The 27,367-nt window shown below is 33.5% G+C and overlaps 1 protein-coding gene across 5 annotated transcripts in view; it reads left to right on the top strand.

Annotated features, from left to right (window-relative positions):
• The window catches only part of CHRM2 (cholinergic receptor muscarinic 2), a 207,951-nt gene that overhangs the window by 49,770 nt on the left and 130,814 nt on the right, over positions 1-27,367 (top strand). Inside the window, exon 4 of one of the 5 annotated variants that reach the window (XM_051961058.1) lies at positions 13,601-13,638. The exons of the other annotated variants lie outside the window; for them this stretch is intronic. The gene's annotated coding sequence lies outside the window, so the exon portion shown is untranslated. The remainder of the gene's footprint in view (positions 1-13,600; positions 13,639-27,367) is intronic. 5 annotated transcript variants of the gene reach the window in all.

Raw genomic sequence — 27,367 nt, 5'->3', positions numbered from 1 at the left:
CAGGAAAGGTTTACAAAGGTCCTTGAAAGAAAAGCTAATATTTCAATGGGTAGAGAAGAGGAGAGAATATGGTATTTTAGGACTAGGGAATTCTATGCTCAGAGACATAAAGGTGAAACATTACATCATCCTAAATAAAAATTCACATCCAGAAATCCTTTTTAGGATGAACATTAATGATGCCAAAAAGTACTGAATTAGACTAATGACATAGTCACATCTGCTAGGACTGATCAAATCATAATTAATCATGATCAATATTAAACTTCAGTAGAAATGAGGTCACTAAATTATATCTATATATATGTGTATATATATATATATGTATTCTTTTAGGCCACATACAAAACCACATATAAACATTATCTGTGTTCTAATGTGTTTTTACTAATTTTGTTTAATATTTCATAATTATATTTTAATTTGATTCTATCACACAAGGCTGCATGTGGATAAGCTTGTGGTATTTTTGACATTATCAATGTATGTATTTGAGAATCTCAATTATTCTTCAAGTGACTGTGTACTCTATGTGTATGTGTGTATTTTTGTGTGAATGTTATGTGTGTGCTGTGTGTATTCCACATGGAAACAATCTGATTTAAGAGAAGTCTTTGTCTAAGGAAGAGAATGATTTCCTTACTAGGTACTCAGTCCCCAACTGATGTCCAGAGAGTTGATATCGCCTATCACTATAAAATCAACCTTGTTTGCCCTTTCTGGATGATTTTTACAGATTATTCAGATATTTCTATAACTTTTCAACTGGTTTATAATATACTAAGGGACAACTAGGTAGGGTTTTATATAGAATGCCTGAACTAGAGCCAAAAAGACCTGAGTTCAAAATCTGCCTCTGACACTTAAAAATATGACCCTGGGCAAGTCACTTCACTTGTTTGCCTCAGTTTCTTTATTTCTAAAATGATCTAGAGAAGGAAATGACAAACTGTTCTTATAACTTTCCCAAGAAAATTCTAAGAGCCAGTCAAAACTGACATAATTGAACCACAACAAATACTATATTAAAAAAAATCTCTTGATATCTACTGATCCTTTGGATTCCTGGATTCCATACCATCTATAATCTTAATGTAGAGGGACTTTAATCTACTCCTCCATTTTACAGATTAGAAAAGTGAGGCAAAGGGAAGATTAATGACCTACCCAACATCACAAAGTTACTAAGTGGCAAAAGTAGGATTTGAATTCAAGTCTTTTGTTCAAACCCAGTATTCAATGCTAATCATAAATGAGGTGGGAGTATAAGCAATTAAATATTAACATATTTCATATACCCAAACATATATCTAAGTGAATTCTCTTCTCTTCAAAAAATAACCTTCTTGGAAAGAAAGACCTACTAATACTACCATCTAACAATATTTTGGTGTAGTATACAGAGTGCAAAACTTGAAATCAGGAGGACTAACACTTAAATCATGATTCTCCATATGGGTTCAACCATGAAAAAGTCTCTTAACCTCTTGGTTTATCAAGTAGTTCTTTATGATAAAGCAGCTTGCAATTTGTGACTATGAAGGAAGATCTCTCACTTCTGAAATCATGGATCATTAACTTTTTCACTCAAAACACTTTCAGGATTCATTTACTCAAGTTTCCTTTCAAAATCACATTATACTCCACTCATGGGAAATTATCTCTGAATTTAAAGTTATAATTTCTTTTTTTTAACCCCAGTTGGAATGACTCAGCTATATTACCTGTATTGTTCTCCTACCAGTTGTCGTTCTCAATGGATCTTGGCTAATCCCAAAATACAGTTAACTCTTGAAAATGAAGAATGCTAATAATTGGAGATGTTCAAAAGAATATGTTACGAGCTCTGAAGGTGATCCCAAACAGGAAGTAAGAAGGACATCTTGATTAGAATAAATTGCCCACCTTTTCCAATATGATTATTTATAATTGTGACAATGACAATTTGGTGGGACATTTTTTTTAAAATCAGCCTCATTGCTTTAGTTATCTCTCACACAGTCATATTACATGCTATAAAAACCCTTTGAACATACATGGAAACCATGTGTGAATGTGCACAGGTTCAGGTATACTTATATTTATTTATGAGCACATTTATTTTTAACCCTTTATACTCCTTTACAGTATACTACTCTTTATTCCCATAACTTTTAGGAAAGATCATTACCAAGTAGAGATCAAATAAAAACCAATTTTCAATCAGTAGACTTTCAAACTCTACTGCAGTGTTAGATCATTTTTCTTAACTGAATACAGTTTGTCTTATATTCAATTCTGTGAGTTTTTTTAATTTCTCTTGGGTATTGTAGGTGTAATTCACAGTATAATTAATGGGTCTTGCATTGCATCATTGTACTGAGCCTTTTTTAACCCATTTTAATGACACCCATGAAAAGTTCAGAAAGGCAATATCTTTTTTGGTATTTCAGATAGTGTGGGGAAAAGGGCAAGCACATTTTCCCAAATCCTTAAAGTTGCATTTTTTTTCTTTGGGACAAAACCCTCCCTTCATCTTCCTAATTGGTTTATTCTCATGCTTTTGTTTCTGTATTTTCTATCCATCCCCTAATATATGACAATTTGGAATGAATGGTAAATGTATTTAGCATGAAGAATGGCTCAGGGAAAAATAATGATGTGAATGCCATACTCTTTAGTTCATGATTGACACCTCCCCTGAAGTGTTTGGTGTGTTGAAGGGACTAGCAACTTTGGTATGAGGGCTCACTGAGCTCTTTTCAGAGTTGCCTCACCATCTTGGGTATCCATCTTCCATCCAACTCTCATCTGCAGCTCCAAGAAGCTATAGCAGGTACAACAGCCACACCCTGGTAAAACTGTCTTGACAGATAAGCTAAAATAGGTTGATGGTAACTGATAGGCTTCCAGATCTTTGGTGAATTAGTGGTATGGCTACTCCAATCCAGTAGAACAACTTGCTTCAACAACCATAAAGCATGCACTATGGAGAGCTTAGAGTTTGGTCAGACATCAAAGAGACCAAGATCATTCACTGCATCCTGATCTACTGCCAGACATTCTGATTTTTGTCTTGTGGCTAGGCTTTAGTGATTTTGGAAGAGAGAGTGAAATTGATGACTGTGCAGTTCTAACTCACTTAAATACAATTCACACACAAGTCAAGATATAACCCTCTTGATGTCATTTGTCCTCTTTGAAAAACAAATTAACAGCAAATACCTCCCTCTATTTAATTACTGGAGAAGTTTATACAGGAACAAATAAAATACCTTTGGGTCTATATAGATTCCATCAGTGACTGGACTATTGCTGATAGAAGGAAAAATAATTAAAAAGCCTTGAAAATGTAAATACTAGTTATTGATAAATATTCTTTTCCTAGTATGAAATGCTACAGCTAAAGAATAGAAAATGTTTTTCTAGTTAGGGAGAAAAGAGGAAGCTTTACTGAATCTATTTTTCTTTTTCTTTTTAATAGTATTTTATTTTTTTCCAAATACATGCAAAAATAGTTTTCAACATTTGCCTTTGCAAAACTTCGTGTTCCAAAATTTTCTCCTTTACTCTCTTCTCCTTACCCAAGACAATAAGCAATCATAGATTAAGCATGTACAATTCTTTTAACCATATTTCCATATTTGTCATGCTACACAAGAAAAATAAGGTCAAAAGAAAAAAAGTCAAGAAAGGAAAAAAAAAAACTAGCAAACAATACAGCAAAAAGTTTCAAATATTCTGCTTTAATCCATATTTAGTATCCATACTTCTATCTTTGGATGAGCTCCATTGAATCTTAACAATTTTAAGGTCATAAAGAACATTTTTAGTAGATAGATATTTTTATCACCATCCATGCACAGTATCTATGCAATGATTGCTAAATAAGGTACTAGCTGGGACAGATCACTCTCTATGGACAATCATAGAGGAAAGAATTGCTTTCTCCTTCCTTGGTATGTGTGGTAGACAGATGCCCTTCAGTGTTCTAAGGCTAAGAAATCTTTTACATTCAGGAATCAGAGAGATTAATCCTTCTTTCTTTGGAACTTGCCCATTTCTATAGTGTTTCTCATTGCTACACAACTCTAGTGTCATCCCCAACTCTTCATTGTCACTCACCCCACATTTGCCATCAGTTTTCGATCTTGTTTTATATCCTCGATATGTGTGAGACACATTTTCAGAGAACCAATTTAGTTCAGGCCTGTATCACCTCTTTCGTTGACCACTGCAGCTAAGTGGAAGTGGCTAGATTATGGCACTTAAGATTTGAGTTCAAACCTTGTCTTAGGTGATTCCAGATCTTCATTCAACTTACTTCTCTCAGTATTGGTTTCCTTTTCTGTAAATTAGGAATAATAATAATAGCACTAATATCACAGAGTTATTTCAAGACCCAAATAAGATACTGTACATAAAGTACTTTGCAAACCTTCAAAGTCCTATGAATGTTAGCTATTATTAGTTTTTATTTAATAGAATCTCTCCCTTAAGTTTTCAATACTTGCTCTACACACTTGCCAAAGTAATTTTCTGAAGGAAAAGTTTGACTAGGACAGGTAAATAGTGTAGTAGATGGACTGCTGAGCCTGGAGTGAGGAAAATTCTTCTTTATAAGCTCAAACCTAGGTTCAGATACTTACTAGTACTATGACACTAGACACCTTCACTTAACTCTTTATTTGCCTCAATTTCCTCAATTGTGAAATGAACTAGATGATGAAATAGAAAACCAATCCAGTATCATCACCAAGGAAACCCCAAATGGAGTCAAAAACAGTTGGACATAACTGAAACAACTGAACAAAACTACAACAACAAAAAGGAACCTGAATCCTAGGAGAAAACAAAATAAAAAGGGTCAATGTGTAAGTTCACTCTTTAGTCCAAAAAACTTATAAGTCAAATAGTAAATATCTCCAAAGAGTCTGTTTTCCACATACCACAGTCCTGATGAAAGATAAAAAAATTTCATGTTAGCAAAATAAATTAAAATTTTATAACAATTTAAATTTTACATAGCAATTTCTGAGAGATGTGATGTAGAGTAATAGGGAAAGAACAGAAATATTTGGTTCTAAGCCCTGCCTCTGACTCTCAGTGCTTCAGGGAATTCTATGAGATTATATCATATAGTACTTACATTTCTCTTCTTCCCCAACCAACTTTTGAGGCAATCCAGGTTAAGGGATTTGCCCAGGGATACACAGCTAATAAGTGTCCGAGGTCAAATTTCAACTCAGGTCCTCCTGACTTTAGGTCCCATGTTCTAAAGGGCCCAATTTGTATTTCTCCTAGTACTATCCTTATTTGAAAATTTCCTAAACTAATGAAATCACAGGTTCAATTCTTATCCCTTTCCTTTTCCTAGTCCCTCACCAGAATATTTTAGAATTTGTAGTGAAGGCATAAGAAGATTCTTTTAATGATAAGGAAATTGAGATTTAGGGTAGTTAAATGATTTGCCCAAGATAGTACAACTAGTTAATACTTAAGGGAAGATTTGAATGAAATTCTTTTATATTATAAAGCAATTGTTCTCCCATCCTGAAGTCAACCAAGCCCTGATTGATGGTACTTTCCCTTAAGCGTGGGAGTCACTTGGATAAATGGAGTCCGGAACTCATCAGTTTAAATCTTACCTCAGACTAGATGTATGATTCTGGACAAATCACTTAAATTTTCCTCAGTTTTCTTATCCATAAAATGTCTTCATGGCTTTACTGTGCAAATCAAAAGAGATCTCACGCACACACACACAACACACACACACACACACACACACACAGTTGAAAACCTCAACATGTCATTTAAGTGTCAGCTCTTACTGAGGAGTTTAAAATCTAGTTCCAGAGAAGAGACTGATACTACACATAAAAAAATTAGGGAACAATAGAAGGCAATATAAGCACAATGAAGTACTAAATTATACAGTTCAAATTTTAAGTGTTTGAGTAGAATTGGCTGCCTTTATAGTTAGTGAGTAAAAAGTGCTATACTAATGAAAAATATTACAGTATTCTTCATCCTAAAAGTCACAATCCCAAAGAACAGAATGTGATTCCAAGGTTCAATATTTTGATTATGTTCTTAGCAATCTTTCATAGTGTGCAATCTGTGAAATGATAATACTAAGCTAGTGGGTGTAGACCATTGCACTTACAAGATGAAATATTACATCATTTTTCTCCATTTTTCTGGGAGCCCTTAGACAAATGTTGGCTCTTCAGATTAGTACTGGCCTTCTACAGAAATTCACTGATACTTTGGCAGATTGAGGAGATTCAGTATCCTATAGTTCTATATCCAGAAAAGAACAGGCTATTATTTAACTAAAAAGTCTGGCTATTTTATCATAACATACAGCTGACCTTGGCTTCTTGAAAACTGTGCCCAGTTGTTGTACCCAGTACTAAATAATCTCTGGTGGGTCATACTACACGAAACAGATTTGAATGATGACTTTGTGGATGGACTTTGTCGGAGGACTAATCTAGATAAGTTCAGAGAGTTTGATTACTAGTTTGTTCAGGGCATGATGAATGTTTTTGGCCATAACAACTGTTAAAGATTTCCTCATGATTCACCAAAAAGTCGTGATCTTCACTGATGCACAGAGCAACATTACTTTAAAAACAAAGATTAAAACAGAATGTGGTAATTGAAAAAGAAACTAGTGCGTTTGGATTTTCCTGTTATTTCAATCACTTGTGCCTGTATGATTCTTTTTTACTCTAAAAGTTGAGTTATCATTTAGAAAGGTAACATGTGATTGCTTTACTATCCTCAAGCCCTCTCTCTGTTTAACCCCCATATTCTTTTTCATCTCCCTACTCAGTTCTCATCCCTCACTCATGCATTATCCATCCTTAAATTATCTCATTCTAGAATTTCAATTCCTGAACTCTTTTCACTGTCAAAGACCTCAGTGTTCTTGTAGCCCTTTCTCCCATTGGTCAGCACTTTCATGAACCTCTATTCTGAGGAAGGACTGAAGCCAATCATCCTTCATTTTTCTCCTGACTTTCTGATTCCCTAGACTTCATCACTATATGTCCAATGGGGTACCACACATTCCTTTACAGATTAGGAAATTAATTGCTGCTTGGAAAAGTTGAGTGACATCTCTACTTCAATTACCACTCTATATAGTTCTCAGGTTAGCTAACAAACACTGATTTGAGGTTGTCAACAACTCTGTTTTAGTCTATTCCCTTCCCCCACAAAATTAAGATTTAGAAAAGGGGTATTGACTGTATCTTAATTCAATTGAATTCAACTAAAGTTTATTAGGTGCCTACTATGTACAATATGTTGTGCAAGATGCTAGGGCTACAAACATAAATATAACACGAAGAGTATGTTGAGGGAGGCATAATGGTTTATGTTAGAAATTAATTTGAAGGTTTACAAACTGTTTCCCTCACACCAACTTTTATGACATAGATAGTATAAATGTTAATGATTGAATTAGTGAATACTTTATTTTGCAACATCTATGCTTACATTTGAGTCAGTCTAGTTAGTCATGCATTTTATGTGTTTACTATGTGCCAGCCAAAGTGACAAGTATGCCAAAAAATGCAAGTAAAAAAGATAGTCTCTGCCTAGAAGGAGCTTACATTCCAATGGGAAAAGACAACACATAAAAGGAAGCTGAACAGGACTAAGGACTCATGGAAAAAATCTGGAGAGTTAGGATTGGAATCCAGAGAGGAATGGAGTGAATGTGGCTGGCCTGTACCCTTCCTTAAAATTTGAGGTTCCAGAGGAATTGACCAATAATTAAAAGAGGCTACAAGAATGAAGAGATCTTCCAGCAGGGGTGAAAAGGGTGCTGAATCATGAGATCAGAAAATCAGGAGCAGAAAATCAGTAGAGGAATAAAAGAATCAACTCACATCCAGGTTGGAACCATGATTATTATAACCAAGATTTGGGGAGTGTAAAGTTCTGTCTATAATGCCTACTTGCACTAGATTTGCAATTCAACACCTCTTCTCTTTACCTCCCTTCCTCCCTCCTTCTTTCACCCTTGCTCTCCCCCTCTATTTATGTGTGTTTCTATCTTTCTCTGTCTCTGTCTTTCTGTCTGTCTGTATCATATACACACATGGTCTTATAGTATAATTAGAGAGAACCAGGGAAACAAAGATAGAAGATTAGAGGTTAAGTGCCCTTATGAAACATACTGGTTATATGACTTTGACCAAGTCACTTAACCAGTCAATGACCATAAGGAACTTTCTAAAACTATAACTTTCAGTCATTGCTTATGTCAGAGAATTTCCAAATAATATAATACTCTCTAGATAGATAGATAGATAGATATATACATTATTTATATTCCTTTAGTCTTTAGTTTAGACTTCATAACCTTTGAAAAATTTTACATACTTACATGTAAATATATATGTGTATTTAAATATATAAATATGCTTACCTACATATATATGTGTGTGTGTTTATCTATATAATGTCAGTGGATTATCAATATACTTTGATCAGAAAAGGGAAAAGGTGGAGAATTTTTTAAAATGAATAATGCAACGGCCATATCCACTGTAGCAAGCTCTGATTATTTTTTGCCTTTTCTTTTTCTTATTCATCTTCCTTGTACTACATTTTAGTGGTTTATTTTTATGAGAAATGGAAGACCTGTTTTTGAGCCACCAGAAGCATCTTTACAGTTAATCACTGGAGTGATACAAATAGAGGATTATGAATTGAGGTGACAAGCAAACAGTAGAGATAGGTGAACTCTCTAGCATGAAGAGTGTGTTTTCATGCAAATCTCTAGGAGACTCTCAAGGGAAAATAAAAACTAAAAATTATCTGATCGAGAGAAAGAATATTTTCTAAAAAGGAGTGCTTAGTTTTATATTATTGCCATTATTATGTTCCTCTAGTTTCTAGGAGGCACTGCAGACTACTTAAATAAACAAAAATAAACACAGAAACCTGATGAAATGCTTTTGTTTGCATGAATTGACAACAGAAAAGGAATCTCACCATAAGAAAAAAAAAAAGCAGACTTATTTGAAGTATTTAATTGTAAGTATTTAACTTATTTTAAAACACCCTGGATTGCTACATTCTTAGTTATTATAAACACATGTTTTAATTTAGGGAAAGTAATACAATCTTCACTATAGACCAGTACCATCTTCCCTCTTTTGATGTGGAAGTTATAAGGAGCAGAGTTAAGATATATGTGAGAGAGTGAGTGGAGAATTCATTCTTTATAAAAGAAAGCTGGATTAAATTCAAATGGGATATCCATATAGTTGTGAGTTCCTCTTTTCTGGAGTTTTTCATGACCATTTGTTTGAGGGATTCCTCATTCAGGGTCTGACTAGATAAATGTAGAAATTCTAAAATTCTTTGATTATAACAATCATTGTTATTTGTATAGCATCTAATTCAACATTTTGAGATGGCAATAAAAAATTCCTTACACTGGTGGGGAAACTGAGGTTCATAAAGCATAAATGATTAAATTGGGACCTCTGAGTTAATGTCTTTTTGGGCTGTGATTCAAATCTAGTTCTGTGTTTTCCAAGTCCCAAGTTTTTTTCTAATCTGGTACTGCTTTTTGGCCCAATTTTCTAATTATATGGAAGATTGGAAATTTAAAAAAAATAGAGAATAAGCAATTGGCAGCTGCTGTTTAGATCTCAATGCATTTCTTTGGGGACATTCTCAATAAGTTCAAGGGTTATATAGATTTTCTCCCTCTGCTTGAGCTTACTTGAAACACGGAGTCTTTCTTGATACATTTACATTTACCTTTTTGGTCACATGTCAGTATTATCCCATTCATAAAATTAAAGAATGTTGGACCTCGAAGAGTCTTCTAGAGTCTAAGTAGTCCATTCTCTTTATTTTACCAAGAAGGAAACTGAGTAAAAAAAAGAGTAAAGTCCCGAGTCACATAGCTCATATCTGAGATGAGTTTTGAACTTAACTGTCCTTGATTCCAGTTCAGGCATACTCTATTTATTGTGCCATCTATCTACCTCTATATCAGAGGTCAAACTACTGCTGGAATAGGGTATTTTTGAGATCAAAATGGAATTGAGGAATATTTCATAAAATAAATAAACATATAATGCACCATCATGTTGATTTATGGTTTTCTAATTCAATGGGTCACCCATTCAGATAAATTTCTAGTTGAGTTTAAGAATACTGCTCTATAGCATATTGCCTTTCTCTTACCTTAGATGACATAGTTACTTGATGATACAACTTACACCAGAATTCAGCTATGTTGACTCTCAACCCAGTCATACAGAATTTATTAAATGCCCGTAGGACATTAACTACCTGTGAAATGCAGAGCATAACAAGCTTTTTGGTATTTCAGTGACATTTACTAGTTCTGTTGAATGAAATGAAGTAGTTCAAACGAGTTTTCAGTATCTTCAACTTCGTTTCCTTTACTTTGTCTCTCTGGAATTTTCCTTTCCCTATCTGAGGGCATGAATGCCTTTATTCCTAACAAAACTTGCTCTGATTGAAAGGATCTTTTATCAATCACATTTTTGTTTGAATTTAAGTCTGTGTTTCCTCTTCTGTGGAGGCATTTGCCTATTAAACCTTATACAACCCATCATTCAAATTCTGAAAGGAAAGGTTTTATATCTTGTTGAATAAAGCATTTTAAATTATCAGAGAGCAACTTGGGGGAGTAAAATTAGGGCATGACCTCTGAAATTTGATGATGTGTGGAAACACCCATTTTATCTAAAAACATGATTCATCTTGTGGCTAGGATTCTTTGAAGACTTGAAGAAGTGACTAACAAGATGATAAGCAGATAAATGAGTAGAGTCATTTGGGAGGGTAGAAGCAATTAGCTCTATGGGTGCTCTGAAAGAAAACTTCATATTAAACAAAAGTATTGAGGATGTTTGGGAGGCAATACCAGGAGTTCAGACAACAGAATATATAACATTTTGGAATGAGCAAGTTTGTTGAGCAAAGATCTCAGATGTATCCCATTTGAATTGAAGAGTTTTAGTCATCTTGAGCATCTGTAATGATAACTGCAAGAATATCAAAAGATGATCTTTATTATTGTTTTTTAATCATTTTCAGTCAAGTTCAACTCTTCATGATCCCATTTGGCATTTTCTTGGCGAAGATACTGGAATAATGTGCCATTTCCTTCGCCAGCTCATTTTACAGATGCATAAACTGAAGCAAATGGGTTAACTGACTTGCCTAAGGTCACACAGCTAGTATCTGAAGCTAAATTTGAATACATCAAAATGAATCTTTCTAAGCCCAGTCTTTAGCTGCCCTAAATATTATCTTTGCACATATATATAGTATGTGCAATACTATACTATAGAGGATTGAGGCATGTATATAACATTTATTTTTTCCTATCAAATAGATGTCTAATCTAGTTCACCCTTAATGTGTGTGGTCATGATATAGCTAATATAACCACAATGGGGACCCAACTCTCTGTGTATAACTGATTTGGCAACTGGTAGCACTCTTAGCTTGGACTTGAGAAGAGATGAGTTCAAATCTGGCCTAAGATACCAAGTAGCTGTGTGATCCTAGACAAGTCACTTAATTTCTGTTTTAGTTACATTCCTTAATTATAAGATGAAGATAATGATAGCATTTACTTGACAGAGCTTTTGTGAGGATCAAACAAAATAATATTTGTAAAAAGCACTTAGAATAGTCCCTGACATATAGGAGGAACTACTTAAATTATTATTCCCTTTTCATGATAGGGGAGGTACCACTAAAGATTTTCTTTGTTGTTTCCTCATCCTTGTTTATTTTCCTCTTTATAAAGATAATATTGAGACCAGCAAGGAAGGCACTTAGTTAGAGAGCCAAGGGGGAATCTATTTTCAAACCTCATTTGAGAAGAAACATGGAGAATATTTCAACAGAGAAGACATAAGAAAAACCTTGCTAGAGCAAATATAGGCTCTGGATTAGCCAATCAACTTGGGGTGAAGAGGAACTTCCTTGAACCTGGGAAGAACACATTGGTTTTGAAAGTTCACAGTTTAACACCATGGATCTCCAGGTGGGTCAAGGTTAAAAAATGTACCAACCTGGAATATTCCATGTTGCTGAGCTGTTCACTAGAAGCAGATACCAACATCTTCCACATTGCGCAGGAACAGATCTTCTCTTTGTCTTCCTTAACTCTTTTGGTCAAAATGCATCTTTACAGCAGTTTGTATTTTATTACGTTTCCAAGTGGGAAAGGATAAACTACCCATTAGTGGGTTATGAGGATGTGTTATTGTTAGTGGTAAGTAGCTAAGACCACCATAACTATGATGCATATTGCAATAAGATAAAAGCTCTTTGGTTATGGCTCAGAAAAAAAATATATATATCAAGAAAGGAAAACTTTGACCTTCATAATTCAATTATGTGAGGGATAGATTTGCATAATTGTAGGAGAGTTCTCAAAATATATATCTTTGTTTTTATTTTCTTATTACGACACTGCAGATATTTTGTTTTCCACTCACTTTCTCTATTACCTAGTACATACTCTTTTTATATTCACTGATTCTACCTTCTCTGAGATTTACTTTTTTAACAATCTATTTATCCACTAAAATAATTATATCTGTTAAACCAAGTACCAACTTATCATTCAATTATTGGGATATACACTGCTAAACTGATATGTCTAACTTGAGCTACATGTTATTTGATATATATCTGTATATGAAAATCCACACTGATATATACATATACATATATATATATATATATATATATATATATATATATATATATATATATATATGGGTCTGATTGTAGCCACATCTAAGCATAAAAATTATGAGACTATTTCTATGGGTATATCATTCTGACTGTAGCTCCATGATCTCCAAATTCTCAAATGTAGAATGAATATTCAGTTAATTATCCAGGTGTTTTATCTATCCAATGCTAAATAGATTCTAGTTTTTATCTGCTAAATAAAGAATTTTTAAGAAGATTAGCATAGTGAACTAGACATGGTAGGAGGAAGTTTCATAAGTTTTTTTTTTTCTTTTTCCTTCTGAGTTTCTTAATAAGGAAGGGGGTTTCTCATTTTTAAAGTAGAAAATGGGATGAAAGAAAGAAAATGAAAAAGGCATTTTACTTCTAATTGAATTCATTTGAATAGTACTTAAAATGGTCTTAGAGAAAATATTCTCAACATTATGCATATTTTAAATATTTTTGATTTTGTCCCTTGATCACTATCTCCCAATATAGAAATATTTTACTTTCTAAAAATAAAAAAGAAGAAATTTTGAAAAGTAGTGTCATTTAGTAGAAACAATTCTGATGTGGTAACTAAGAGAATTTGACTCTAGTGCTGGCTGAGTAACCTTGAAATGACTCTTAACTTTTCTAAATCTTAGCTATTTTATTGGTAAAATGAAAACATTTAGACAAGACGATGTCCAAGGTCACTTCAAATTTTTAAACTGTGATTCTAAGTCAAATAGGAAATGAATCTGAACATTAAGTTAATCTGAAATCTTTGGAAGCTATGACTTTGAAGTCATTTTATGGGTTTGGATTTTCAAGGCTGGTATTAATAAGGTTGTTTATTTCCTTCTAGGTATTTGAGCTGCAATTAGAGAAAACTATCACCAGATGGTATGTTGTACTTTGGCTACATACTCATGGTCAATTTGTATTGAGGGAAGCTCTGTTTCCCATAGGCCTGGATACCTGAATCAGAGAGGATAAATGGTTTTCCACTCCATCCTTTCCTTTATTAAAAAAAAAAAAAATGGGATACTGATAGAGACTAGAGCTGTAATTTCTTTGCATTAGGGAATTCTTAGATGAGGGAGAACTTTTCCCCAATGCAAGTTGATACCTTTTTCTTTCATAAAGCATGCTCAGAATCACACAGTGAGTCAAAAGTAGGATTAAACCTAGTTGTTCTTGGATTTTCTCTTCTTAAAATTCTTGGTATCTCAGGCTCAAAAACTTGGAAGTTTTTCTTCCCTTTATACCCCAAATTACTTGCCAGTTTTTGTGTAATCTTCTTCCACAATAGTTTTTTCCTCTTTCTGCTCTCTGGAGCAAAGCAAGATGAGTTTATTTTTCTCACTATTTGACACAATTTCAATAGCTTGAGTTGTGATATTCATTCTAAATCTTCTCATATTCAGATAAAATACCTCCAATTCATTAGCTTTACAGGTGGAAAGGTCCTTAAAAGTCATGTAATTCAATTCCCTGATGAATTAAAAAATTCAGAGATTCTATGATTTGCCCCATATTACACCATCAGTAAGTGGCAGAATTGGTACTTAAAGCCAGTTTTCTGACTTTAGATCCTTCATTTTTTCCTTATAGACACAAGATGAAGTAACTTTAGCCTCCAATACCCATAATGCTACTTGCTTCTAAAAGATTCGCTGCTCCCTGTCCTGACTATGCTAGAATTGAACTTAAAATCACATTTGAAGGGAACACAGAAATTTTTTATTAAGAAATCTTCCAATGTTATTGTCTTTGTTATGGTTATTGTTTTCCACAGAGGAAAACAAGATTCTGAGAACAGACAATATTGTTTGTATCATATTGAATTGCTTATAATGTGGGTGTACCAGTACCTCAATTTGTGCACATCCTCTCCTGCTATCTACTTTTTGAAACTATTCAGTGTATTGTAAATTGTTGAGGTCTAACATTTTAATGCACATGTGTTTTCTTTTCTATCTTCTTTTCTTAAACTTATTTTAATGGATCCTATAATTAAAATGAACAATGGGAAATTGACTGGTTTCAATTTACTACACATTATGATCTCCAATTAAAAGACTTTCCAGTATGGCTACAGACTTCCTGTATCTCCTCCCAACAATTATGAATACAGTATAAGATTAACAACAGCCAAAAAAAAAAAAAAACTGTATCTATCTGTCTGGAAGTAGTTGATAGGACCTGTGGGTACTCTTGGTGGGCCCAAAAGATTAATTAGACTAGAAGAGAATATAAAACAAGTCTGAATTTTGAATTAACTTTTCCTTAGATTTTCAAATTTTAATTCAATTACATAATACTTCGGGCTTATTCCAAAATAGCACCAGGCTTTCTTAACCAAATTTATGTGGGAATTATTCCAGTCTTTGTGTAGTATAGATAGTAAGATCAAATTGCTTTGTCTGTACCACAAAAGAGATATTGGTAGGTACTAAGCAGGGAGTCCAAAAGGAGGCCTAGTTATCAGGGCACAGAAAATGTGTGTATATATATATAAAAACACACAGAGAGTGAGCGAGAGAGAAAGAGAAGGAAAGGAAGAGGAGGAGGAAGGGAAAGAGAAAGAAAGAAACTCAGACAGATAAATGGAGACAGAGACACAGAGAGAGAATAAAGGAGACAGGAAGAAGGGAGGAGAAGGACTTCTTCATATACATTAAGAAAAAAATAGCAAACTATTATAAATGTCATATGATATAATAGAGTCCTATATCTGGTGGAATGCTATAGATGCATAGGTCAAGTTTTTCAGCCTCAGAGTAGACCAAACACTGATTCAACACTATGATAATTTGGATAATTGGAGAACTAGAGGCCCCATTCTGTGGTTCCATTTCTTAGTGTACATGCTGGCCTTCCAGAAGCAATGACTTATGAATCAATGCATCTCTGAACAAGGCTGTAATTTATAGAGTAAACCCTCTGACAGATTTAGATTTATGTTTTAGAAATTACCACATACAGATAAATTTAAATTCTGTGAGACAATGTTCTATTCCTTATAGAGATTTGGGCCCAGATTTTACTGCCCTTCATCTCCATGTAATGCTTCAATTCTTCCCTATGATCAAAATCTTTTAGATAAACGAAGTGGACAAGGTAGGCCTTAGGTAGAAAATTAAGGCCAGATATCCAGAAAAAAAAAAAAAGACTGGGGGTTCTAAATGGCATAGGGGATATAACAGCAGGCCTGGAGTCAAACAAAACAAAACAAAACAAAAAACCTGAATTCAAATTCAGCCTCAGAATTTGTGATATATAACTGTGTGACATGGGTTGAATCACTTAACCCATTTTGCCTCAATTTCCCCATATGTAAAAGATACTGAAAAAGGAAATGGAAAATAATGTCATTATCCTTGCCAAGAAAACCCCAAATGGGGTTACAAAGAATCAGACACAACTTGAATGACAGTAATTCAGAAAAAAAAAAAAAAGGCTTTCTTAGAATTATAATGTTGTGATTTATTTGTTTTGTTTTTTTTAGTTAATGCATCATTTCTCCACTTTATTCATGAAGAAACACTTCAACGTTTGGAAAAATGCTAATTAGGCATAAATACCAGCTTATACTAAGAAAGTATACTTAGTGATAGATGTTAAGTTAATCATTTATAAAAATAATTTGCTTACTCTGAATATTAAGGTATAGAATTTCAATGAGGGAAGACTATTCTATCTAGGATACACTAATACCAGAAGAAACTCTATGCCAGTACATGCTGCAACTATAAGAAAGGACAGACAAAATAGTATTTCAGATGTTTGCCATGACCATATCCATGAAAATGGAATTTGAGATATCTAGTGAATTATATATAAAGTCATTGATAAATGTTCATTTTCAATATATAAAATCATTTAAAATATTTCTTTGGGGACAAGACTATTTACCTCTGATGTGATTAGTATTCTAAATACAACTCAGAAATTCCAATTTTTTTCTACTTCCTAAGCAAAGCAGCATCTTTGTAAAATATACTATTTCTCTAATAGAATGTGAGTTTTGTTTCTTTGTGATGCACAGGATTTCCATTGGTTCAAGAACTATCTCTGAATTCATCATTTATTGGCTTAGAAAAATAGAAAGTAAGATGCCTTTACTTTTCCCCTAATCATCTTTGGAAAAAAACTTCAGAGTGCAAGTTGGATCAAAGGGTATAGGCATTTTAATAACTCTTTGACCAAAATTCCAGATTGCTCTCTAAAATGTTGGACTAGTTCATAGTTCCACCAATAATAATTCTAATTTTTCACATCCCCTTGAATATTTGTCTCTTCCTCTTTCTAACATTTTAACCAATAGGAGAGGTGCTGATATCTCAAGGTTTTTCTAATTTTCCTTTAATTAATTACAGAACTTTTTTTTTTTTTCACATGACTATAAATTGTTTTGATTTCTTCTTTGGAAAACTGCCCATTCATATTCTTTGACCATTTATCAATTTGAAATGACTCAAACTTAAAGATTTGACCAAGTTCTTTCATATATTTGAGATATGAAACCTTTATCTGAGAAAGTGTCTCTGAAAAATTTTCTCCAAGTTTTCTGCTTTGCTTCTACTCATGGTAGATTAGTTTTATCTGTACACTTGATATATTAGTAGAACTAGAAGGAAGTCTTTCAATAACTTGAGTTCATTTTTCAGAAAGGTTTTATGAAAAGATGTTGACTAGAACTGCATAGGACAAGAAGACAGAGAAGAACTGAGAGCTCTAGCCATAGAAACTATATATAATATAATAAAATCACAGACTCCCCCCACTCCAAAGTAAGATTCTTAAGATCAAGATCTTTTTTTTTTCCTGTATTCACACATAGTATAGTACCTTACACCTTGTCAGCATTTTTTTTTTATATTTGGTTAGGTTAGAGTGGATTCCAGGTTAATCCCAGGTCAGCTCCCCTATTAAATTCAGTGCTCCTGATTGAAATAGCATTGGCTGGAAGTTAAAGAGAGAAAATAAACACATATGATGACAAACAGACATCCTGTTTTGTTCTTGTCTAGATAAACACACACAGATGCACACACAGAGGGAAACAGACATTCTCTCCCAAACAAAATTTTCTCATTTTCATCCACATTATGTCACTGCCCCTCCCCTATCCACAGGTGCAGAGACAATCACACATCCAGAGAGATACACATCCCAGACAGTGATGCAAACAAGCAAGATATTTCCATAGTGCTTCTATTTTCCCCTTTCACTTTAAGCATGTAAAAGTGCTCAGAGAAAAAGCTCACAGACCTTCAGTTTATGCATTCCTACCTGGCATTACATTGACACATTTTCACACAAACTCTTCACATTTACTTTTTACTATACCAACAGTATAGTGGTTTTATAGGCACTTCCAACTCCTTGTGACTCCTTTAGGTTTTCTTGGCAAAGATTCTGCAATAATTTGCCATTTCCTTCTTCAGCTTGAGAAAACTGAGGCAAACAGAGTTAAGGGACTTCCTTAGAGTTATACAGATACTAAGTGTCAAAGTTAAGTGTATTTTAATTTAATTTTTATTTTTCTCAAAGATTCTAAATAAATTTGATTTACTTAGACTGAGATAGAACAGAGTGCTGTGGGAGGAGTTATATTTCTGAACTGTCCTAAAATGAAATTTTTATTCAAAAGTTGGATTTTTTTTATTTTGTCTTTTCTATTTTAGCAGAGCTAGGCTATGAGCAAATATCATATACTCACAAGGAAATACAGTTCACACAAAAACAGAAAAAATCAACAAAGTGAATATTTATTTTTCATAGCTATTTACCGATTCTATTTATATAGTATCAGTGATAATAAATGATATTTACACAGAATTTTATAGTTACATATGTAATTTGAAGTTTTACAACAATGCTGTGAGGTATATATTACTATATTTTCCAAGTTAAGTGACTGGGATGAAGAAAATTTAACTGACTTATCCAGGTTTAAAAAGCCTGTAAGTATTAGAGGTAAGAGTTAAACCCAGCTTTTCTACATCAGATTCTGTTATATTATTGGCTCCATCATGCTGCCTTTCCAAATAAATATATGGGTGTCTATATGAAGTAGTCTGTGTAGCATTCATTTTTATAATTTTAATATTTAATTAATATTAATAATATTAATCTTTGCTCAATGTTTCTGACATTTTAATCTTTTAACCATTTGTTTAAATTCACCTGAATAACTAATTTCCCTCTATTTTAAATAATAGGGGTAGTTAGCTAAGTTAATAGTAAGGTTAGAGGGTAAATAAATTCTTAAGTAGATGGGAAAATTTTAGGGCTCAATGAGGAAAAACTGGCCAAAGGCAGAGTGTTGCTGGGAAATTGGAAACAGAGATAGGAAGATAAAGAACACTCAGGAGAAATAATGGAGAAATGTTTTGTTTTGTTTCCTCAATTAACGTGTGCTGTTGATCTGAAGTGAAACAACATTTATTACAGTGTCATAACAACATCAGAGGCTACATAACCAATACTTATCCATAAAAGTAGTATAGCTATTGAAGTAATATGTATGGATTTAAAAAATGCATTTCTTGGAGTCAAAAGATTAGGTACCTTGTTCTATAACTTAACAATGTGACCATGCAAGTCACATAATAGGTTTGAACCTGTTTCCTCATCTATATAATGGGGGAAGCTATACATTACTATTTTCACAGTGCTATTTAATAGAAATAGTTATAATAATAATCACAGCTAGCATTTACATATAAGGTTTTGTAAATATTATCCCATTTGATCTTAACCCTGAGATGTAGTGCTCTCATCATCCCTATGTAAATGAGAAAACTAATACTGAGAGAGATTAAATAATTTGTCTAGGCTTAATATGCAGTTATTAAATGTCTAAGACTAGCTTGAACTCAGATCTATAAGACTTCTGCTCCAATGCTCTATCCACATAACACCTAATAACGAAAAAGTTATATGTTTAAAGCATTTGCTTTATGACGTGCAATGTATTTTGTGAAACACTACCTAGACTTTTTTTTAATAGCTTTTTTATTTACAAGATATATGCATGGGTCATTTTTCAGCATTGACAGTTGCAAAACCTTTTGTTTCAACTTTTCCCCTCCTTCCCCCCACCCCTCCCCTAGAAGGTAGGTTGACCAATACATGTTAAATATGTTAAAGTATAAATTAAATACACTGTATGTTTACATGTCCAAACAGTTATTTTGCTGTACAAAAAGAATCAGACTTTAAAATATTGTACAATTAGCCTGTGAAGGAAATCAAAAATGCAGATGGACAAAAATAGAGGGATTGGGAATTCTATATAGTGGTTCATAGTCATCTCCCAGAGTTCTTTCCCTGGAATACTACCTAGACTTTAAAGACCAAGCCAGAGGCTACATTTTCATCTAAGCTTTCTTTGGTCTCTATTTCTGCCTTACTTGATTGGTAATGAATTTCTTCATTCTGAATAATTTTCTTTTGCTGTTAATATATCTAGTATATAATGCTCTATATTAGAACTTATGGGGTCTTTGCCTTGTTTCCCATTAGACTGCAAACTTCCTGAGGACAGGATCATGCTTAATATCAATTTTGTATTTCCCCCAAACTTAGTTCTGTAAATGATAGGTCTTTAATACATATGTATTGAATTATTATACAAAAAGCTATGTTGTTATTTCAACACATAGAAATATGAGAAGGCAAAAATAAATTTTATTTGCACTGAGAGAAATCCCCAAATAAACAAGAGCATTCATCTGACTAGTTACTATATTGATTAAAATGGTTAAATAAACTACTAATCCAAGGAATGTGCACTTACATAGCACCTGTGTGATCCTGTGCAAGCCACTTAATGGTTTGTCTTACTTTCCTCATCTATAATATGGACTGAAGAACAAACTGTGCTAAATGCTTCTAAAATATCTCATTTGAGCTCTCATAACTCTGAGATATAAGTGCTATTATTATCATCTCAATTTTATAATTGAGGAAATTGAAGCAAATAGAGTAATTTGCTCAGGGCCACATAGTAAATGGCCATAATAAAAAATAGCCATAGTAAATGAGATCACATTTGAACTCATGCCTTCTGACTCCAGGCCCAGTGTTCTAGCCATAGGACCACCAGCTGTGCCTTAGTTGTCATTACAGAAAGTCTGGGTTTCCACTTCCCAATAGTTCTTTTTGCATTGCTGAAGTAAGTTATAAATTCCTGACATACTGTCATTGAATATATCCCATACTAGCACTGCTACCACTTTTCAAGTGGTATCTGCTTATCTCCTGGTATTGTGGGTATCAAGCTCACTTCCATTACCCTGAGAGTCATCAAAGGGAATTAGCCTGGAGGAGTTTAAGGTCTTGTGACTGGGAATATGGGCCAACTCTCCCTCCCTTGTTGCCTTTAATGATTAGCCTGTTAAGAACTTGAACCAGAGAGCAGCTTTATGCTGCTACTTTTTTATGTAACTGATTTTCCACCTCTGATTGATCAGAGGATCATAGAATTTAGAACTGGAAGCCACAGTAAGTCATCATCTGGGCTAGTCCTCTCATTCAACAGAGAAGAAAATGGAAGTATAAAGATTTTAATTAACTTTGCAAATTCATAGAATATTGGGAAGAAACTTCAGAAGGAATCTATAAGTATAATAATCTCTTTTACAAGATACCTGACCAATGGTCACCCATTCTTTGCTTGAAGAACAATAGTGAGAATAAACCCACTAACTTCAAAGACTGCCTTTGCCATTTTTGTATGGCTCTGATCTTTAGAAAATGTTTTCTTTTCAAATAACCCGAATCTGCTTGTCTTCAACTTCCATCCATTTTTTTCAGAAGCCAAGTAGAACAATCTCAAATCACTCATCCACGTAACCTTTTAAACACTTGAAGACTGTTATATCTTCCTTTATCAATCTATCCAGAGCTACACAGTAAAGGATGAAGTTTAGATGTAACCTAAGTTTTCTAGTTCTAAATCTTCTTCTCTTTTCATGATTATAGTCAGATGTGACTCAAAGATTCACTTGCTCTAGGTTTCCACAGACAAATCAGATGGCTTCTGGACATCCAAGGGGTAGGATGTAAAGATGCTGTATTGTCAGGACAAAAGAGGATAAACCAACTACAGGCACACAGCTTGGCTCAAGAGAGAAAGAGACACAGAAACAATAACACTGAATGATTTTTTCCCTTAAGTCATTCATTGAGAAATCAATCTTTTATTTTTTCCAGCTGTCTTAATAAAAGATTACAATAATTTTGTTATATATTTAAAAGAAATAGCAAATTGTACATAATATATTTGCAGTTTCATATATAATCATTTCCAGGATCCTCAAACTACGGCCCGTGGGCCAGATGCGTCAGCTGAGGACGTTTATCCCCCTCACCCAGGCCTGAAGTTTCTTTATTTAAAGGCCCACAAAACAAAGTTTTTGTTTTTACTATAGTCTGGCCCTCCAACAGTCTGAGGAACAGTGAACTGGCCCCCTATTTAAAAAATTTGAAGACCCCTATACTGTTATAGAAATACTTGTTTTATTTCATTAATTAAAAATAAATTAAATAGAACATTTTTTAAATTCCTTAGAATCAATCAGATTTAATTCCAGAATCTAAGTGTTAGTCACTTGAGTGACCATATAATTTAATTCAAATACAGAAAGAATCCTCACTCTACTCTCCTTAACAAGTGACTCTCCAGATTCTGTTTGGTGACCTTGAACAAGAAGGCATCCTACCCCTTGAAGCAACCTTATTTTAAATTTGCATAATTCTAATGCCATAATTTCCCCCCTCTGGTATCACAGCTGGACTGCCTCTTTATGACTTCCTTTCATTATTTCTAGTTCTATCCCATGGAGTCAAACATGACAAATCTAATACCTCCACCTTCAAATATTTGATGAATAACACATAATGCATGCATAAATACATGTATGCACATTATATGTGTATGCTAAAGTATGTATATGCATATACATATATGATACCTATGTGTTCATGTCTGTCTATATATACAGATAGATACAGATATATGTTTTCCCACAGACTTTTCTTGTTGGTCATATTTTAAATGGTTTTTAAAGATCAAAAATAGTGGAAAAAATACAAATGTGATATTAGGGGAAATTTTCTAATAATTTGGAATAGATATATGTGGAACTAATAATCTCCCTAAGACACAGATTAGACTAGTTGAACTCTTGGATTCCTTCCAATCTGGAATTCCCTAACTCCATATACCTTTGCAATCCTGGGTGTGTGGGCATTTAAAAAGAGAAAAAAAAAGTGTAGCTATGGCCAAAGAAACTAGAAAACTGTCATCAACTCTATGCAGAAAAAGGGGCGGGGGGTGGGGGGGGAGAGAGAAAGGTGACATTTATTCAACCAACCATTGATAATGAGTTTTCAACTTATTTACAAAATAATGACTTTTTGTCTTAATTCAAACAATTTTCTTCATTCCAATTTATTTAATATGTGCAAATAAAAACTATAAAGGTAAAGAATAAAGATTCAGTAGATCAATAGTACTTCCTTACTCTCTTGGATGGTAAATCACACATGCTTTCTACAATCTTTGCTGAGTTTCTTAGGATTTTATTCAGCTAATGCTTTTCTAACTTTAATAACACTCAGATAATTCTAAAGTCTATTTGTAATTATTCTTCTCTTTCCCCCTCTACAAGACAGTTTATAATTTGTACATATTTTCATGCACCTATTCTGTGCAGCACTCCAATATGCTTCTTAGAAAATAACTAACCTCTATCCTATTCTCACAAAGATACTTGTATACTCTTGTATATTAACAATATTAACAGTTGGACTGGGGATGCTAAACTTATTAACTTTTTAATGGGCTAAAGAACTGAGAGTGATATCAGTGACCCCACTAATTTTTGGTATCTTGGGACAAGACCTGAATGAACTTACCCTCATTAATGGTGTCAAGGTGATACAGTCATTATAATATTGGAATCTGAGTAAGGAAGACTTAAGTTGAAATTCTGCCTCAGACACTTACTATCTGTGATATTGGGTATGTCTTTAAATTCACTCATATTCAGTTTCCTTATCCTGAAAATGGGAAAAATACTAGTATTTATCTTACAAGATTGTTGTGAGGATAAAATTAATGCTTTGCAAACTTTAAAATGCTATATAAATGGTTGTCATAAGATAATGATGATATCCCTATTTTAGTGAAATGCATATGTATGCATATATGCAAATATATATGCATTCACGTCATCTACATATCACACACTATTGTGACAAAATTACTTTTCTGATGCCAACAATGCAATCATCCCTTTCCTTATCCATAGCTCCATTTTGTTTGCAGCTCAGATAACTTGCTTCAAGAGGTCAGTGATAATGTGCAATTGTATTAGCTTGTCTGTATTTTGCTTTGTTTTAACCATACGAACCTAGTAATTCATTAAATGCTATTTAATGTCTTGAATGAAAGGATCTGACCTTTTCCCAAAGACCATATAAACACAGCACAAAAGAAACCTGTCCCTTTACCTCTCCTTCCTTCCAAATCTAAATCAATCTTCTAGCTAAACATCAGCCATACAAAAAAAAATAAATAAATAAATAAAAAAAATAAAACCCTCAGCAATTTCTTGCTTTTGGTTCCCTTTCTTTCATTTTATTACTATTCCTATTGTTAGATTTAGCTCCCCACTTCAGTCTCTCTCAATTGATTATTCACACACTGAAGCAGCAACTTTAGTCTTATCTGCTCTCCAGTTGATTACAAAGGATGCTGAACACAACATTTAAAGGTTATATTTTTGGCAGAAAATTCCATTGCTTCTCATTCATTATTGCTTGATAATTTATATTTTTAGTTTATAGTAATAAATGAAATATTATTTTTGGCTATTTTAAGAAATCAGAATACTAGCTCCTACCTTAAAAAATATTGTGCCATAGGAACTCAAGAAGATTATCCCCAAAAGCATTGAGAACTTATATCTGAATTAGTGATAAAACAAAAGACCCCTGAAATGTTGTATTATGGAATGGAGTCTGAATCCATGATTTTTATTGCTATAAGGAACTCATCAAAAAAGGAACTACCTATATTCCTGCAGGTTGGCACCTTCTCTGAAGCTTAGAATCTTAGAGATTTGCTTAGAGCACCGAGAATTTAAGTGACTTATCTTGGTTTACATAGTCATAGATGACAGAAGAATACTGACAAAAGACCAGATCTTCCAGGTTCTAATGCCAATTCTTTATCCACTACACCTAGTGTTTCATAGGTGATGAGGTCCTGAGCTGAAAGGCTGAATTTCTAAATGTAAAGCTGACACAGATGTGAGAAATAATTTATAGGCATAAATGTCATTATGTGGTAACTATTAGCTATGCAAGATGAGACAAAATGAAAATTTGAGGATGACATTGAGGTTGCAAGCCTGGGTAGCTGGAAGGACGGTTTTGCTTTTCTTGAAAGTAATGAGAAAGATTGAAAGAAGAATGGATCTAAAAGGAAAGATGATGTAATTAAGGTCTATGATGCAGATTGCAACTCATCCTTGCCTGCTCATCCAGTGCTGCTCATTCTTTTCTACCAAAATACAAAAGACATATGGAGAATGTACTGAAGCCTTTGTTCCAGTTCAGAGCCTAAATGCTGAAGGACGCTTGTAGTTGACATGAGGAAATATAGAGGACGAAGTATGGTAATATTGAGTTTATCTGTGTCCCAATTAGTACTGAAGTACTGACTTGAAGTACAAGTAATGAAGCTGTCCACCCAAGATCAGAGGTGGAAGGCCATTGAATTGGAAAAGGACACTGTGATTGTGTTGGATGCAAGTCCATAGAAGACTATGACTAGGAGGGTGGAATGCAATCTATCTTTCCAAATTCTAATCAATAATATAAAAATTTGAATAATTAAGACCACACACACTCACATATGGACATACACACTCCTAACAAGCTGCTTGACATACTCTATGAATATTATGTAATAATCTCAAAGACAACCTTATTTATTTTACTTTTTAAATTTTTATTTATTTATAATAATAGCTTTTTTATTTTTCAAAATACATGTAAAGATAGTTTTCAATCCCTGCAAAACCTTGTGTTCCAAATTTTTCTCCTTCCTTTCCCTCTACTCCTTTTCCCTAGACAGCAAGAAATCCAACATAGGTTAACCATGTTCAACTCCTCTAAATATATTTCCACATTCATCTCGCTGCTCAAGAAAAATCATAATAAAAAGGGGAAAATGAGACAGAAAAAAGCAAGCAAACAACAACAACAAAGTGAGAATACTACATTGTGATCCACATTCAGTCCCCATAGTCCTCTTTCTGGATGCAGATGGGTTTTTCCATCACAAGTCTGTCAGTTCATTGTTGAAAAGAACCACATCTATCAGAAATGATCATCACATCATCTTGTTGCTATGTACAATGTTCTGTTGGTTCTGCTCACTTCATGCAGTATCAGTTCATGTAAGTCTCTCCAGGTCTTTCTGAAATCATCTTTCTGATTATTTCTTATGGAATAATAATTTTCCATTACATTCATATATCACAACTTAGCCAGCCATTCTCTAACTGATGGGGAATTCACTCTTTTTCCAGTTCCTTGACATTACAAAAGAAGCTGCTATAAACATTTTTGCACATGTAGGTCCTTTTCCCTTTTTTATTATCTCTTTGTGATATAGACTCAGTAGAGACACCGCTGGATCAAAGGGTATGCACAGTTTGATAGTTCTTTGGGTATTGTTCTGAATTGCTCAAAAACAAGACTTTGAAAAGGCTGAGAGATAGATAGATGACAGATAAATATAGAGATATAAATAGATCTACATCAGTTTTCCCATATGAATATTTTGCTGCTTAGAATCAGTCCATATCTTCTCAATAGCAAATTAACCTTTTAGATACATGTCTGTCAGTCTCAGACCTCGCTTCTGCAGAGATGGTTGAATTTGATCTTAGGCTACTGGAGTTAATGTATACAGAGTTCAGGAAATTTAGGAAGCAACAAATCTGACTTTGTGCTTTTGTTTCTGCAAAAAATCATGTAATGAAAGCATAAGAGGAAATGAATATAAGGAATGAAATTGTATTTTCCAAAGTGGAAATACTTGGGAAAAAAAAATAAATTGATCTGACTTAAAAAAGACAGTCTACAAAGCCTAATGGAGAAAATACACTTTATTACATTGTGTCTACAGGGAGAATGTTTGAATCAAGCCTCTTCATTTTCAAAGTATAGATACAGTAGAACCCCAATATAACATGGCTTCATAGCAACAGCAGAAAAAAGCCCTTATATCAAATTAAAAGGTATAGGTGCTAATCCCAGTGCTGGCACTTGGTAGTTGTATGATGGTGGGTAAGTTACCTAATGCAATAAATTGCATTACCTATTTTATAAATATTATCAAACTTAATTAAGATATTGGGTACAAAGCATTTTACACACTAAAAGAAAAAAACTCTATGAGCCAACAATACCACACATATACAAAATCGTGGTCTCTGAAACATAACAGCTGTAAGTGATAAAAGACTGCTATCATAATGATGTAGTTCTCTTTTGAGAGAATTGTCATCTATTCTGCACATATCTTCCATGTGTGTAC

Source organism: Antechinus flavipes, chromosome 5, assembly GCF_016432865.1.
Source record: "Antechinus flavipes isolate AdamAnt ecotype Samford, QLD, Australia chromosome 5, AdamAnt_v2, whole genome shotgun sequence".
Classification (NCBI taxonomy): domain Eukaryota; kingdom Metazoa; phylum Chordata; class Mammalia; order Dasyuromorphia; family Dasyuridae; genus Antechinus; species Antechinus flavipes.
The sequence above is the reverse complement of the archived record's forward strand: the minus strand, read 5'-3'. Positions and strand labels throughout refer to the sequence as shown.